This window comes from Myiozetetes cayanensis, unplaced genomic scaffold, assembly GCF_022539395.1.
Source record: "Myiozetetes cayanensis isolate MyiCay16 unplaced genomic scaffold, myiCay2020 scf17, whole genome shotgun sequence".
NCBI lineage: Eukaryota > Metazoa > Chordata > Aves > Passeriformes > Tyrannidae > Myiozetetes > Myiozetetes cayanensis.
Window position 1 is genome coordinate 2,387,386 of NW_026087378.1, and position 14,028 is coordinate 2,401,413.

At 38.6% G+C, this 14,028-nt stretch overlaps 1 protein-coding gene across 16 annotated transcripts in view; it reads right to left on the bottom strand.

Annotated features, from left to right (window-relative positions):
• TENM2 (teneurin transmembrane protein 2) overlaps positions 1 to 14,028 on the bottom strand; it is a 617,318-nt gene that overhangs the window by 300,162 nt on the left and 303,128 nt on the right. The window lies entirely within an intron of this gene.

Consider the following 14,028-nt stretch of genomic DNA (forward strand, 5'->3'; position numbering starts at 1 on the left):
AAAACTGTATCTAAAGCCTCCTTTCCCCCTCTTCCAACTCTAATTTGCTCCAGCTGCACCCACAAACCAAAAGCTGTGAGAGAACTGTGTCAGCAGCCACGGCAGCACACCTTTCACTGGCACAACACACTTTACTATTTGCAGACTAAATAAATTGTTCTCCTGCATTAAGTTCATTCATCTCTGACATGCCCACAATGCTACTTTAGAACTGGGCTGTAAACCAAAATAAATTATCTGTTGTGGTATCATTCAACTTAGTGAGCATTTTGTACCCTCCACTTTTCCTTGCTAATTCTCCTATACAGGCCCAAACCCCTACAAACCCAATCATTTACACTTTTCCCCCGTATTTTTTTGCATCAGACCACAATTTTCTTCAGTTAGATGGAGATATCAACTCTGAAGACAGCAAAGCAAGGCCATGCCAGTGGGAAATTACAAGTTATCAACTCCCCAACTATATTAAAGGTCTGGAGGAATTCTAGTTCTCCAGCAAGTTAATAATTCATCTTGCTTTGCTTATTTTGCCACCAGAGGATCTTTTCCCTACAGTTGAGAGCGCCTTCTTCTCTAATATCAATACCATCTAACAAATCTGTGCAATGTTGACTCTTCCATAGATGTAATATTTAATTGCTTTAGCACGTCCCTGACCTCACTATTTCGGGGAACAGAAATACAGCAAGAAAGGACAAACTGAGGTGATCGGGTAAATGAGTTTCACAAATCATTAACACCATGAAGAGCAAGGATTCAGTGCGTTACTTCAGCTTCATAGGATATAATTACATGTTTTGATTAGCAGATATATTTTCCCAGCCTCAGGTGTCAACAAGGGTTCAAGTGTATAACATGTATAAATGGGTGCTAATTTTACTAGTCATGAAAATGTGTTTTGCTAATTACATTTATATCCTCTCAGCCCATTTTCATGCGATATTGCTTCCCTGTAGTACATCTTCCTGTTTATTTCCTTACAGTGACATTTGAGCTCTTCCAAATGACACAATAATTCTAGAATTCAGTAAGCATAGTAAGTTGGTTTCCCACCGAATACCTGTTGCAGGCATGAAAAAATAACAGGACAAAGGCGTGTATACAACTTTGTGGTCATTTCTGTTTAGGATGTTATCATCTGGGACTAAAATCTTAATGCACACGTGGTGCTTCGCTTTTCTTTCACCCAGTTGATTCTTGCTTGGTGTGTAAGTATTTCTGACTGTTGACACTAAAAAACATGGGAGCAAGCCTGTTTTAAGAGAGTGAAGCCCTTCTCCCTGTCCTGCAGTTTCCTGACAGTCCTACACGTTTTGTTAACAGCACTGAGATGAGGGTTGACAACTGAAAAGAACCTCCTGTCACACAACTGGCTCTAGAATGGGTTGGGCTGGAAGGAACTCAAAGATCATGTACTTCCATGCCCTAACCAAAACCATTATGGACAACATTTAAGGCTTTGGATGAACCCATGGGATGAAACTATTAACCACAAGCTGCAGGATATTGGAATATCTGAATAAAGAACATATTTCTACAACTCTGACTGCAGACCAAGCGAAAGATCCAAAGGGTTTCCAGCAGTGAGTGTAGCAACATGAGGGAAGTGAGCACCAATGTAACCAAAGTCTTACTCTCTGGGTACTTTGTTGTATATTTAAATATGAGGAAATTCTAAAAAGAGGACAATTATGATGCAACTTTTTAGGATGACACTAATATGCCCAAAGTAACACTAGGATGTTTTACCTACATCATATAATTAACTAGTTAATATGAAGTCACAATTCACTGGAGAACATTACTCAATTTTAGGAAACAACCACACATCTCAACAGCTCAGTCCTTGAGCTCACAGTGTGGCCTCAGGCAGAGTTGTTGGCATGGACAAAACAACAACAGGATAAGAACAGAGAATTCCATGGTGTGGTTTAAGGAGTTGCATGAATGCATCTGATAAAATACTGGTTTAATCTACTCAGGGTCTGCTCGTGCCACTAATACTTCAGGACCTTCACTAATTATTATAAACATGAGAAACTCAAAAGAACAATTAAGGGGAAGACCACAGGGAAATCACCAACATATTCAGACCGTGTTAAATTATTGCAGAAGAGTGCTGGTGCAGAGACTGGATGGATAAGCTCACACATGGATTGATATACTGCTATAATAATTACCAGCAACTAAAAGACTTCAAAAAACATACTAAGAACTTAATGCAAAACTTTCATAGTGAACAGATTAAAAAAAACCAACAAAAAAAGCCTAACCATGCTGCCAAGAGCAGGTATAGGTGGTTTACATTTCCCTCACATATATTCTGAAAGATTCTGTACAGAATCAATGTTATATAGTATTTTGATAAGACCTGATGACAATTTATGCTTATTCAGTACCTAACAAAAATAATGTCTCAAAGCCTAACTGGAACTCCACAAGTACCTGAGCACTGGTAGGAATATTTTTAAATACACAATGCCAATACCCTTACAAAAAATAGACAAAGAAGGATTAAAACCTTCAGCTCATATTAGGTACAGTGTGGCAGGTAACTCAGTCATGCAACACTTCACTGCAGCTGAATGCAAGGCTTATTAAGGTTCACAAAACAGCAAATAAACACGTATAAAATACAACCTTAAAACTACTGCAGTATGGCTGGCACAACAGACCAAGTGTGATTTCTTTTTTTCACTCCTCTCCTTTGCATGAGTTATAGGATGTGTCTCCAGAATTACCCAGCTGGGTGGAAAAATGCAATTGAAGTAATGATATTTATGGTGAGAGGCTTCTTTTCTTTTGCAGCGCTCCAAAGGCTGCAGATAGCTTTGCCTTCCTTCTAATACTTCAAATTTGAAAAATGGGAGCAATAAGGACGTAAATTCAGAGATATTGTATGCACGTTCATTTTAATGGAGTCATCAGTACTATTTAGTTAACAATGCACCAAACCTGTTCTTTCCTGTGGCCTTGCTGAAGGTTTCAAGCATAAGCAGCCTCATTTCAGAGAATGGGAATACTCACACACAAGGTAAGTGCACCTTTAAGTGTTTTAATCACAAGGGGATTAAATGAGCACATTCTGCACTTGGCTAAAAAAAAAAAAACCACACCACAATTTTATGGGTTTTCTTTCTTTCCATTAAAGGTATTTTTACTACATATGAGAGCTTTTTAGCAAGTCCAAACAAAAGCACTGTGGACAGCACAGTATTTCACATGTGCAAAGAATGTTTAAAAATTAGTTTTTCAGGAGTTTAATTGCATATACATCCAATCAAGTCAGCTGCCATAACAGAACAATTGCTATATTCATGCTGTGTGTTATGAACTCTAATTGTTAGGAAGCCTTTTCATTTCAATCTTCACAACATCCACATTAATTTTTTTCAGGATTTCTTCGTGGGTTTTTCATGCAAATCCTGTTAATAACAGAATAAGGTTATACATTGTACTTTTATTCTTGATCATTAGAAATGTAAAGTACAACATGAGCCCCAAACTGTAAGGGAGGGAAAAAACCACTTAAGTATAAGGTGGGAAAAAAAGAAGCAAAGTTGTGCTAAAACTGGATGAATTATTAACAGAGTTTGTTTTTATCCTCCAAAAGGCACTGTATGACAATTAAAATCAAATTTGTGTGCAATATTTTTTTAAAAATCCCCGTGTTAAAGAGTATTTCGGCACCACAGATATCTTCACATCAGGAATATCCAAAGTTGAGCCTACAGCTTTCAATAAAACACTTGAGAAAACAACAAATAAAAAGAACCTCTGACCAATTAGTGATCATCTCAGAACACTCAGAGAGGACGAAGCATCCCAAAGGAACACAAAGCAATATCTGCCTTTGCAAAGTGAGGGTGAGGGGAGGAAAAAGAAATTAATAGACCTGTCGGCTTAACTCTGATATCAAATGACATGGAACCAATTGCTAAACCTGAATTTTGTGAGGATAAGAAACGGAGATAAAGAACAGTCAACATAGATTTGTTAGGAGTGAATTAAGAACCAATTCAAATTTGTTGCTTTAGCTAAGAGGGATGGGGCACTCTTGGAAAGCATTTCAGCACAGTGCACCAGGTGATGTTTTATAGTAATTTAATCTTCACCATGGAAAGACAGTGGAAAGATGCCTGGCCCCAGGGAGGACTAAAAAGTCACTCCTGAAAGATACTGCAGGGTATTTCCATCCTTCTGAACTACCAACTTGAGAACTGATTATCCTAAGAAACAGTGGTATGTAGATTTTATGTTATAGGGTTTTTTTTGAACTGTCAGTAAGTCCTTCAGAAATCACCCAGTAAATCAACAAGTGAACACGTGACCCAACTCAAAGAAAGGGAATAACATCCAGGTGTACATTTCAATTCTGCAAATGGCAAACCTACTTTACATTTAAAAATACTCCATCGTTACTCTATGATGATATAAATATTCTTTATGACAGTTCGTACAAGAGAGATTTCCAAGTCAAAAGCAGAGAAAAAACCCTGCAGAAAAACATGAAGAAAAATGAGACTTGCTAGGGAAGCCATGGAAGGAAAGCAATCCCCGCTCCCCTGCACCTCTCAAAATGATTCTGAGGTGACAGGAAAACAGATGATGCACCATGATTTTTAAACTGTTTGCAAACACACTAAGTGAGGAAGAATGCACCCTTCCAAAAGCCCTGTACAGCATCATTCCAGGAATAGTAGCAAAAAAACTTCCCTCCGCATCTCTAAGTGTACTTGAGAGAACAGTATTAAGGATTCTTTATTTTGTATTATACTTTTTGTCCCAAATTTGGGGAGTCCTTGTTGTGATGGTAAAAAAATAGTGACTTTGGGCTGGATGAGAAGTAGTGACTGTGTAAATAATGCTGTCTGATTTCAGAACACACACATGTCTCCCCCCCCCCCAAAAAAAAAAAACCCAACAAAATCAGGCTCTTGATTACACTTATTTTTCACCTATAGAAGCCTAATTTGGAGAGCTACTTTCAAAGACACTTCCTCTGAAGGATGAGAACCCCATTTCTTTCCTGCACTGAAACCACCCCTGGTAGATGTAAAGCACCTTGCTCCTACTGTGCTCTACACCCATTATCAGCTCACACACCTCCTGCTTTAAAACATCCTCACTATTATTTATGTGTTTAATTCACAAATTAAAAATTTTTCAAGTAAAATACAAAAAGACACCATTACCTTGCTCAACCTAAGCATGCTTTTGATGTACTTCCAGGCTATTATTAGTTCATCTAGTTATTCAGGAACAACAAGACATAAAAAGTGAATTCCTAGCTTAGCACAGCATGCCTTTGGGTAGCATTATAAAGCCTGGGAAGTGAAATAAGCAACATAAAAATACGTGGCCTGCCGTGCAGATGTTACTTTGGCAAAATGAGCTCTGTATTTAAAAATCAGGGGGAAAAAATAAAAATAAAGCCACAAAAACTGAACAGTATTTCAGCACACATGCAATGATATCCCTACCACAGCTTTAACAGCCCTCCAATCTCAAATATATTTTAATGCTCAATTAGTTTATGAGCCATTTCTATTTTTCTACCACGAAAATAATTTCCAGCTTTCCTTATGGATCATGATGTATTTTTGGGACTTCTGTCAGGGGAATCATTATTTGCAAACACCTATGTTGCACTATTTAGCATGCCTAAAATAAAAACAACTTCCCCTAAAATTCCAAAACAAAACAAACTCAAAAATAATCAAACAAAAAAACCCCACAAACTCTTCAAAACTTAAAGACCTGATAAATAAACCAGCTATCTGTGGTGTTCATGTCTGAAAAGGCCTCAAGCTTATTTTCTTCTCTTCAAAGGGAAACAGAAAGTATTGAGGAGGGAAATAAAGTTGAACAGAAATCCTACTTTCCCATTTTCATTCCCCTGTATTTCAGAGCAATATGACACAGAGCACAGAACTGTCTGCACTCTTTGTAGCAGTATTTCCACAGCAAGTGTATGGCAGAACAACAAATATTTTCCACAATTAATTCACGGTGTTACATGGGGCTTGTTGCTTAGCTGTTGATGAAAACATTCAATTTAATAAAATTCAGCCTTTTCCGCTCTGTCCCTGCTCCACATTGTGCTGTCTCTAATTACAGCACCTTCCCTCACACACACCCAGGGAAAGCTGCCAAGCAGCTCCCTCCGGAGCCGATGTCATGGCTACTTTTCAGATTACCAGGAGGGAGGATGTAAACTGCACTGCCAAGTACCCCATCCACAGGGATTAAGTGTGTCATTTCTGAATCCCTGGTTTCAGATGAGTCAATCTTGCTCCGCTCTGATATCTCAGTCAACTCATCCCTGCTGGCAGCTGGTCACCTTATACTCCCCAGATGCCAAAGTTCAACTGTGAACCCTTATGTTTAAAATGAGCACCAGTTTAGTACCAAGGGCTCCTCATTCAAAACCAAAGCATTATCTAATTAAGATTGAACTTGGATATTGAAGTTTTCAACATCAGAACAACCGAGCTTTGATTTGGTTACATAGATGTCTGTTAACCAGTAAAATGGCACCAATAAAATACACTGCATCTGCAGAAACTTCCACCACCCTGTTTTGTTGATGCTTATTTAGAGACACACCTGTGCTGAACCATCTCATTCATTATTTCTTAGTTCTCCTTAGTGTATCAAATGTCAAAGAGAAATCAAGCCAAACAAACCTCTCCCTTTCACATTTGAAACATCTGTCATTTCTTGAGTTGTAAAGTTGTGAAATTAAAAAAGAAAAAAGGGGGATCTCGAATCTTTGGTCAGAGTTTGCTCCTGAGGAGCCCAGAGCCAGACACAGCACTCCAGATGTGCCTCACCAGGGCTGAGCAGAGGGGCAGGATCACCTCCCTGACCTGCTGGCAATGCCCTTCCCAATGAAGGATCCCATTTGGCCTTCTTGGCCACAGGGGCACTGCTGGCTCAGGGACAACTGGTTGTTCCATGATTCCACATCAGAGGAATAGTGTGCAAAATAATAATCCTGAATATTTAACAAGTCAGTATTCAAGAGAAATTTAATTTTACCTTGCCCAGAATATTCTTTTATGGGGGGGGGAGGATAAAATAAAAAATACCTCATTAAAAACCCCAACAAACCAAAACTCAAAGATACTGGTAAGTTAGCAGCAGTTTCAGAATATAGACAGGGATAAATAAAAGACAGAACAATCATCAACAAAAGTGATGATTTCCAACTGAAGTTCCTCTCCAGCTGTTCAGATGCGTACAAACAGAGGATAAAATAACTGTAAGGTTCTTTTTCCTTCCTTGGGGAACTGCTGTCTTTTCCATCACTGCAAACACCACTTCAAGCAATTGTCACGTCTGAAGATCTCTTTGCCTCTCCCCTAGCCTTTTTTTAACAAAATGCACTAGAAAGCTTGAACTAGAATGGTATAAAATAGAGCAGAATTGCCACTGAATCTATAACACACACATATTTTAAAATACAGATAAATAAAGCATTTTTTTATTCCCTTGAAGCTATATCTTATTACTACCTAATCAGCTAGGTCAATCTATACAAGAAAAAGCAAACATTATCAACTTCCTTAATTCACCATGTCCACAAAATTATACTGATTAAAAAAAATGGCAAACTGATAAAGTGTGACTAAGGATAAGCACACAAATGTTTTAGAGAATTTACTTGATGGTTGGAATGTCTCATGAATTTTCTCTACCTGGCTTAATAGTCCTTTATGGAATATTTTGGGCACAGTATGAGATTTTGTAGATATGCAAGCAGTCTTTTTTCATCAAAACCTAAAGAGGAGTTCAGCTTGGACTGTTGTTTCAGTGTTTCCAGGCAGTCTATACAAAAAGAGAAGCACACTGGCAAGGTAAAGGACTGGGGAATTTTCCAACAGGAAAACGAGGCTTCCAAAAAGGGACCTTCCTTTCAAGAGAACAACAAAGTTAGGTACAAACATAAGTGTAAAGATTTTTATCATTCTACTAATATTTATTTAAAATACAGTGTATTGAAAAGAGGGTTTGTCCTCTACAACAGACTGATTTTTAGCAGTGGACTGTGACACCAACCAAATGCAGGGTGTTCACTGCCATCCTGTTCCCCTGCTGCACTACTGAAATGCTCTATTGATCACATCCCTCTCTTATTAACTCCTGAGACATAATGATGCTATAATCTATAAACCTCAGGCCCTCTTGAACAGTCCTCAGAACAATCATTAAGTTACCCATTCCTCCCAGATCCCTGTAATTGTATTCCAATCTGCAGTGCAACGCAGCAAAAGTATTGTTAGAGGAGCTCACTGGAGAAGATCAGAGTTAGTGGGAAAACCCAGCTGTCACAGTTCATTCTTTCCAACAGAGTCCATGACAAGACTGCCAGAATTTGCCTTACCAATTGTTCCATGATGCCTTAACAGAGAAAAACTCCAGTTTGGAAACTCCACCTCCCTTTTTTAAGGCACCAGAGGACTAAGACACCTGAGGACTGCTCAGGGGTCATGCTGAGTAGTCATCAAACTGTTGGGAACTTCATTTCTTACCCAAACTTGTATGTTTTGGGCAGAGAACGTTACAGAAATTTCCATTTTCCAGAAAACTCAAAAACAACCTGACTTGCCAGTCTGTTCTGGAAGGAGATCAAATTCCAAAAGCTAACTGGAGGTTTTGATTAGCTCTGTGAACATTATATGTCATATGTTCTTGGGTTGTGTGCAAATTCCAACAATAAATAACATTTAGAGACGTTCTTTAGCAAGCTTGGTGAGCTATGCATGGCCTACAGTTGATAATGCAAATACAGATACAACTGATTACATCTGCTCAGCAGGGAAAACAGAGGGAATGGCAGAGCAATAAAGCCATGATGATGGAAGGAATGTTTATCTGCTCAAGGCGCTGCTCTATCAATACAAAAGCACAGAAATCGACATTTTCATGCATAGCAGGATATAATATCGAGATAATCTTTCGTTTAATTTCACAGGTTCAAAATAATCTTCAGTAACCATTTTTCACCAAAATCTCATTTTAATGGGATCTTTACAGTAATACACACAAAAAGCTGTTTGGAGGTTTCAGTGCAGAATTGTGGGTACACATCTGCAGGCCTAAGAAAGGCTTCCAACACTGTCCTGGAGTGAAATCTCAGTAGCTAAGAACAGGGTTAGTGTTACAATTCTGAAACACACATTTTTAGGAAATGATTTGATCCTAGGAATCCATGCCTAATTTCATTAACATAGTGAAAATAAACATGCTAATAGTTCCAAAATCACAAAGACTGTAAAGAAGTGAAGTAATGGTGTGCCCAGGTATCACACCTGAGACATTTACTGATAATCCAGGAGGTGGTCTGGTTTTCTTTAGAGATCCCAAAGAAGAACACCCATTTTTTCAATTCATCTCCCCATTGTTACACCTTGATAGCAAATGCTGCACTGCATCAAATGCTCTAAATGTTTATTAAAGTGTTGGAGGAGGAGTTAGAGAGCACTCACTCTATTGTGCAATGTAAGAAACTTGCTCAAGAGAAATTCACTTAAAACAGAGAGCACACACAACAATCAATTAGGTGTGGTTATCCATTGAAAGATGTAAATAATGGCTTCTGTATACTGAGTTCTAATCCACAACACGAAGTCAAAAGTATTTAAAGAGATCCTTAAAAATACTCATGTATTTCCCATTCCAGATGAACTTCCTTTTCCCCTTCCTGATGAATGCAAGTTGAACCAGCCCCCAAAAGTAAACTAATAAACTAAAAAAAGTTTCCCACACAAGAACCTTCATGCAACTGAGCAATCAAATGCAGCTTTGCCCCAGGCAAATTTCTTTTCAGCACTTACAGTGTTTGGCAAAAGGCTTTGTTTTCTTTTTTTTTTTTTTTGAATTGGTAATAATTAGGGTAGGACAACTGTAAGGTGAAACTTCTGAAAAAAAACAAACAAACAACATATCACAAAAACTCCACATGGGTAAATAAATTAGCAATTTAGGCTTTTCAGTTGTCTTAGTTGCAACAGTATTTTTTTCATTCTCTGTATTCTCCATCTCATACTTTGTGTTCTTTTTCAAGTTGAGACAAAAGATCTCAAATATGAAATAGAAATTCTTCTATAGAAAAAGCTGGGTTTAAAGCAGTATTGGCATTACAAAAAGCACTGATTCCCCCCAAAACCAAACAAACACTTGAACTTACATGACTCATTCTTCCTGGAATAATTATCTAGAGGTTTATTACATCTATTATACACTCCACACTGACTAAGCAGTGAGTGAAAACCAGAACAATCTTGTTTCTAATAAGCTCTTAGGAATGGCAGTTTTACAATATCGAAGTCATCCCAGAGTTACACAGCTTCATTATGGGATAGTCCTACTCTCTTCAATATGAATAAAGTCAGCTGGACTGCATAGACAGCACTATTTACAGTGATTTAACTTAGATCTTTCTGCAGAATTCCTCAGTTATGATACAGAAATTATCAGGGGCTTTGTACCCTATGAATTATACAGAACAGTAAAACCAAAATAAAACTAACCTACAGTAACATCAGCCACCATCAACATCTCTGCTGGCAAAATTAAACAAGCACTGTTAGTTAAGGCAGACCTGCCATCCAGTGAAATAATTCAGTTCCACATTTACTTAATTCCTTTATGACAAAACCAATCTGCCTTGTATGACGAAGTTTCTAACTCTGCAGTGCTTTGATGTGCACATACAACCCTTATGCAAGAAAGATGAAGGAATCAGTAGCTATGACCAAAAATATCAACCCCTACCCAATTCTGCAAGTACTTAAATTTTGGAATGAATTCCAATTCTATAGTTTCTTAATTAGCATTAAAAAAACCCCAAACCAAACCTAACCGAATCAGCCATTTTCCAGTGTGCATTTTGATTCCCTACTGCTTTAAGCACTCTATGGAAGACAGTCTCTCTCAGATGCACTTGAGGTAGCTTCAAGCACTCGAGAAACTTTTCAATCATCCATATTTGTAATTCTCCCCGTTTAATTACCCCGCTGCACTGCACAAACACAAAGTGTGTTTTCTGCGAGCCCCGGACAAGCCGTTTTGCAAATCCACGAGTGCGAACGCGGTGAGCTTTAGTCCATTACCGTGACAGGTAGTGCTCCTACTAACAACTGCTTTTTACTCCCTCTGACAAATGCGCTCCGTGCCGGGGCTGACGTTTGTGTAGTAATCAGGACTGATGGATGGGGACGCCGGTGCTGCCGAAAGTGCCCCCCATTTTAATGCGAGCGATTTGTCAGCGGCGCCGCTATCGCGCTGCTGTCAGGCGCGGCCAGCACAGCACTCTGTCATCTCTCCACCAACCAAGGTCACTTTGGCAGCAACAGCACAACTCCACAGTGAAATTTCCAGCTTTCCCTGTTATGGGAATGGCCCGGTCTCCAAAGCGTTTCGTTCATTTCGAAGCAGCCCCTAAAAAAGAGTTCTTGGGAAATGTCCTTGTTGCTAAAATGCGAAATTAAAAGGTGGAAATAAAAGCACAGCTGCCCAGCCAGCTATCAGAACAAAACTTGGAGTTTCCCAAATGCAGGTTTAGTGTAAACCCCTCCTTGTCAGGTTCTCACAGGACAGATGTAATCTAAGAATTATTTAACAATCCAAGGACTTTTGTCACTGGAACACCTCAAAATATAAACACTGACATAGGATGGATCAATGATTAAAAGATCCAAAACACAAATCTACACAATATGCCTGTGTATCATCATGAAATTTTTAGTAAATTAAGAGTTTCAAAAAACAAAAGCTACAGAAATACAGAAAAAAAGTAGAACTTTTACCCTCCACCATGTAAAATGTACAAAGTGGCTAACTTTTTCTGTGCTAATTTTCATCTGGGAGAATATTACAAGCTTTTTTTTTCTCTCTGCAGTATAGGAACCTTAGCAGCCTCCAATTCTTTTTTTTTAAAATTATTTTATCCTTCTTTTTTTTTTTTTTGCCAACACTTAAAAATAGAAACACACCAGTGAGATTTAGATGCTTATGCAGTTTACAAACAAGTTATCTGTATCTTCAGTCACTTACATAAATAGTCTTCAGTGACTAAGGAATTTAAAGAAATTAGTTGGGGATTTTAATGCACGACGTGAAAGGTTATACTAAAGGCACTTGTGAAGTAACAGCCTACTGAAAAACAGTGTTTTACAAACCAAGCCAGAGTGCCATGCATAAGTCATATCACTCTGTCACTTAAAGAAACATGGAATGAGGTTGTTCATGAGGCAGAATGCACATCAGCACACTTGCCTACACCTCCTTCCTAAATCTTGAGTATTTGCTGCCAAGGAACAAAGCCTGTAAGAAAATACCATTCAAGATTTAAAAAAAACCCAAGGAACATAAGATACAGAGGCAGACAGTAGCTGTAATAACAGAAAATGAGGTGAATCAAACCCCACTCATCTTCTGCCTACTACAAAAACCTGAACAGTGTGGGCAGCCCTGCACAAAGTTACTCCCACAGCTACATCCACCTCAATCCCAGTGGCAATTACTTCAGTTTTCAAGGATTGCCAAGATGAAAGAGAGAGAGTCTAGTTCACAAACACTGATGCCAGATGCTTTTTAGTTATGCATTTCTCCAGAGCTCCATAAGAACTGACAACAGCTGAGAAAGCCTCTGCTACTGCAAAGTCACTCACAGCGCCCCTACTCACATCCTAAACTGCAGAGACCTGTTTGATAAAGCCTTCCCAAACTGTAAATGCATTATCTCTAATCTGAGTGGACATTCACTGTATGACTGTAAAGCAAATGCACATTTACTGCTTTAGTCACCACAGAACAACTGCCCTCTCCCTTTTCCTGTAGCATCTCATCACCTCACATCACGAGAGACTTAAGGATTAAGGAAAAGAGATGTTGGATAGTCAAGAAAGCAAAAAAGGTAGAGATAGTTTATATTTTAGTTAGAAATTGATCTAGCCCGAGAAGGGCTGTCTCCTGTAGAACATGTTAAAAACCCACCAGGACATCTGACTGGTGTAAAGGTCTCTTGCTATCCTTCTGAATATTTCCCTAATAAAAAAACTTAGATCAGGCAGTGATCTCAACTTGCTGTGAAAAATGTAAACATGCCTCCTGTGCCAGAAGGGCTCTGTTTGGCTGCAAACTGTGGCTTGGCATTACTAGAAGCATAGAAGGTGAACGATGACTAAATATCTACATAATTAAGCTCGTCAAAAAAAACATTCAATTCTAGGTCACCTTTATGTGAAGCCTTAGGAAACTGTGACAGCAGAACCTGGGAAGACAGTTGAGGAAGAAACTAATTCCCTGTGAAGGAAGAACTCATGCTATTTCTTACTTTGAAATCTTGAATCACATCAGACAAAGAGAGAGTCATCCTGCAATCGTGGGTGAAACCTCTGCTGTCATAAAAGTTCACACCAAAAGAGTCAGTGTAGGACTCTCCAAAAATTACCACTTCTACAGGTACAGTACCAATGAACAAAAGAAGTGCAGAACAATATCCCCAAGCCCCATTTTCCTCCAGAAATCTGAATCACCACATAAAAGTCAACCAAACCTTTGTGAAATTACAGTAACAACAGGGGTGGGACAGAGAGGAACAACATTTGTTCTGCTGTACTTTAAGTTGTGTGTGCCTAGAAAATAAAACATAAGAAAGCAGTTGAGCTTGAATCAAAGGAATGGAGAAGCAACATGGGGGGGGAGGAGGAAAAAACCAAAAAACCAGGAAAACAAAAGCATGGACAGGTGGGAATGGCAAAAACCCAACTGAGGCAAAGATTAATGAGACTGCACATGGAGAACGTAGGTATGGCTGTGCATATATATACACATATTCTTAATTTATAGATATCTAAGTATGCAAATCATATCATAAAAATGTTACAAGTTTATCAATCACAGTGATGGAAACCTTTTTCCAGTCTCAGTTTACTGTGTCAAGATCTCTTCTCACATGAAGTTAAGTGCACTGCAACCAGTTCTCAAACACAAGCAGTTGAACAGATTCCATTGGAC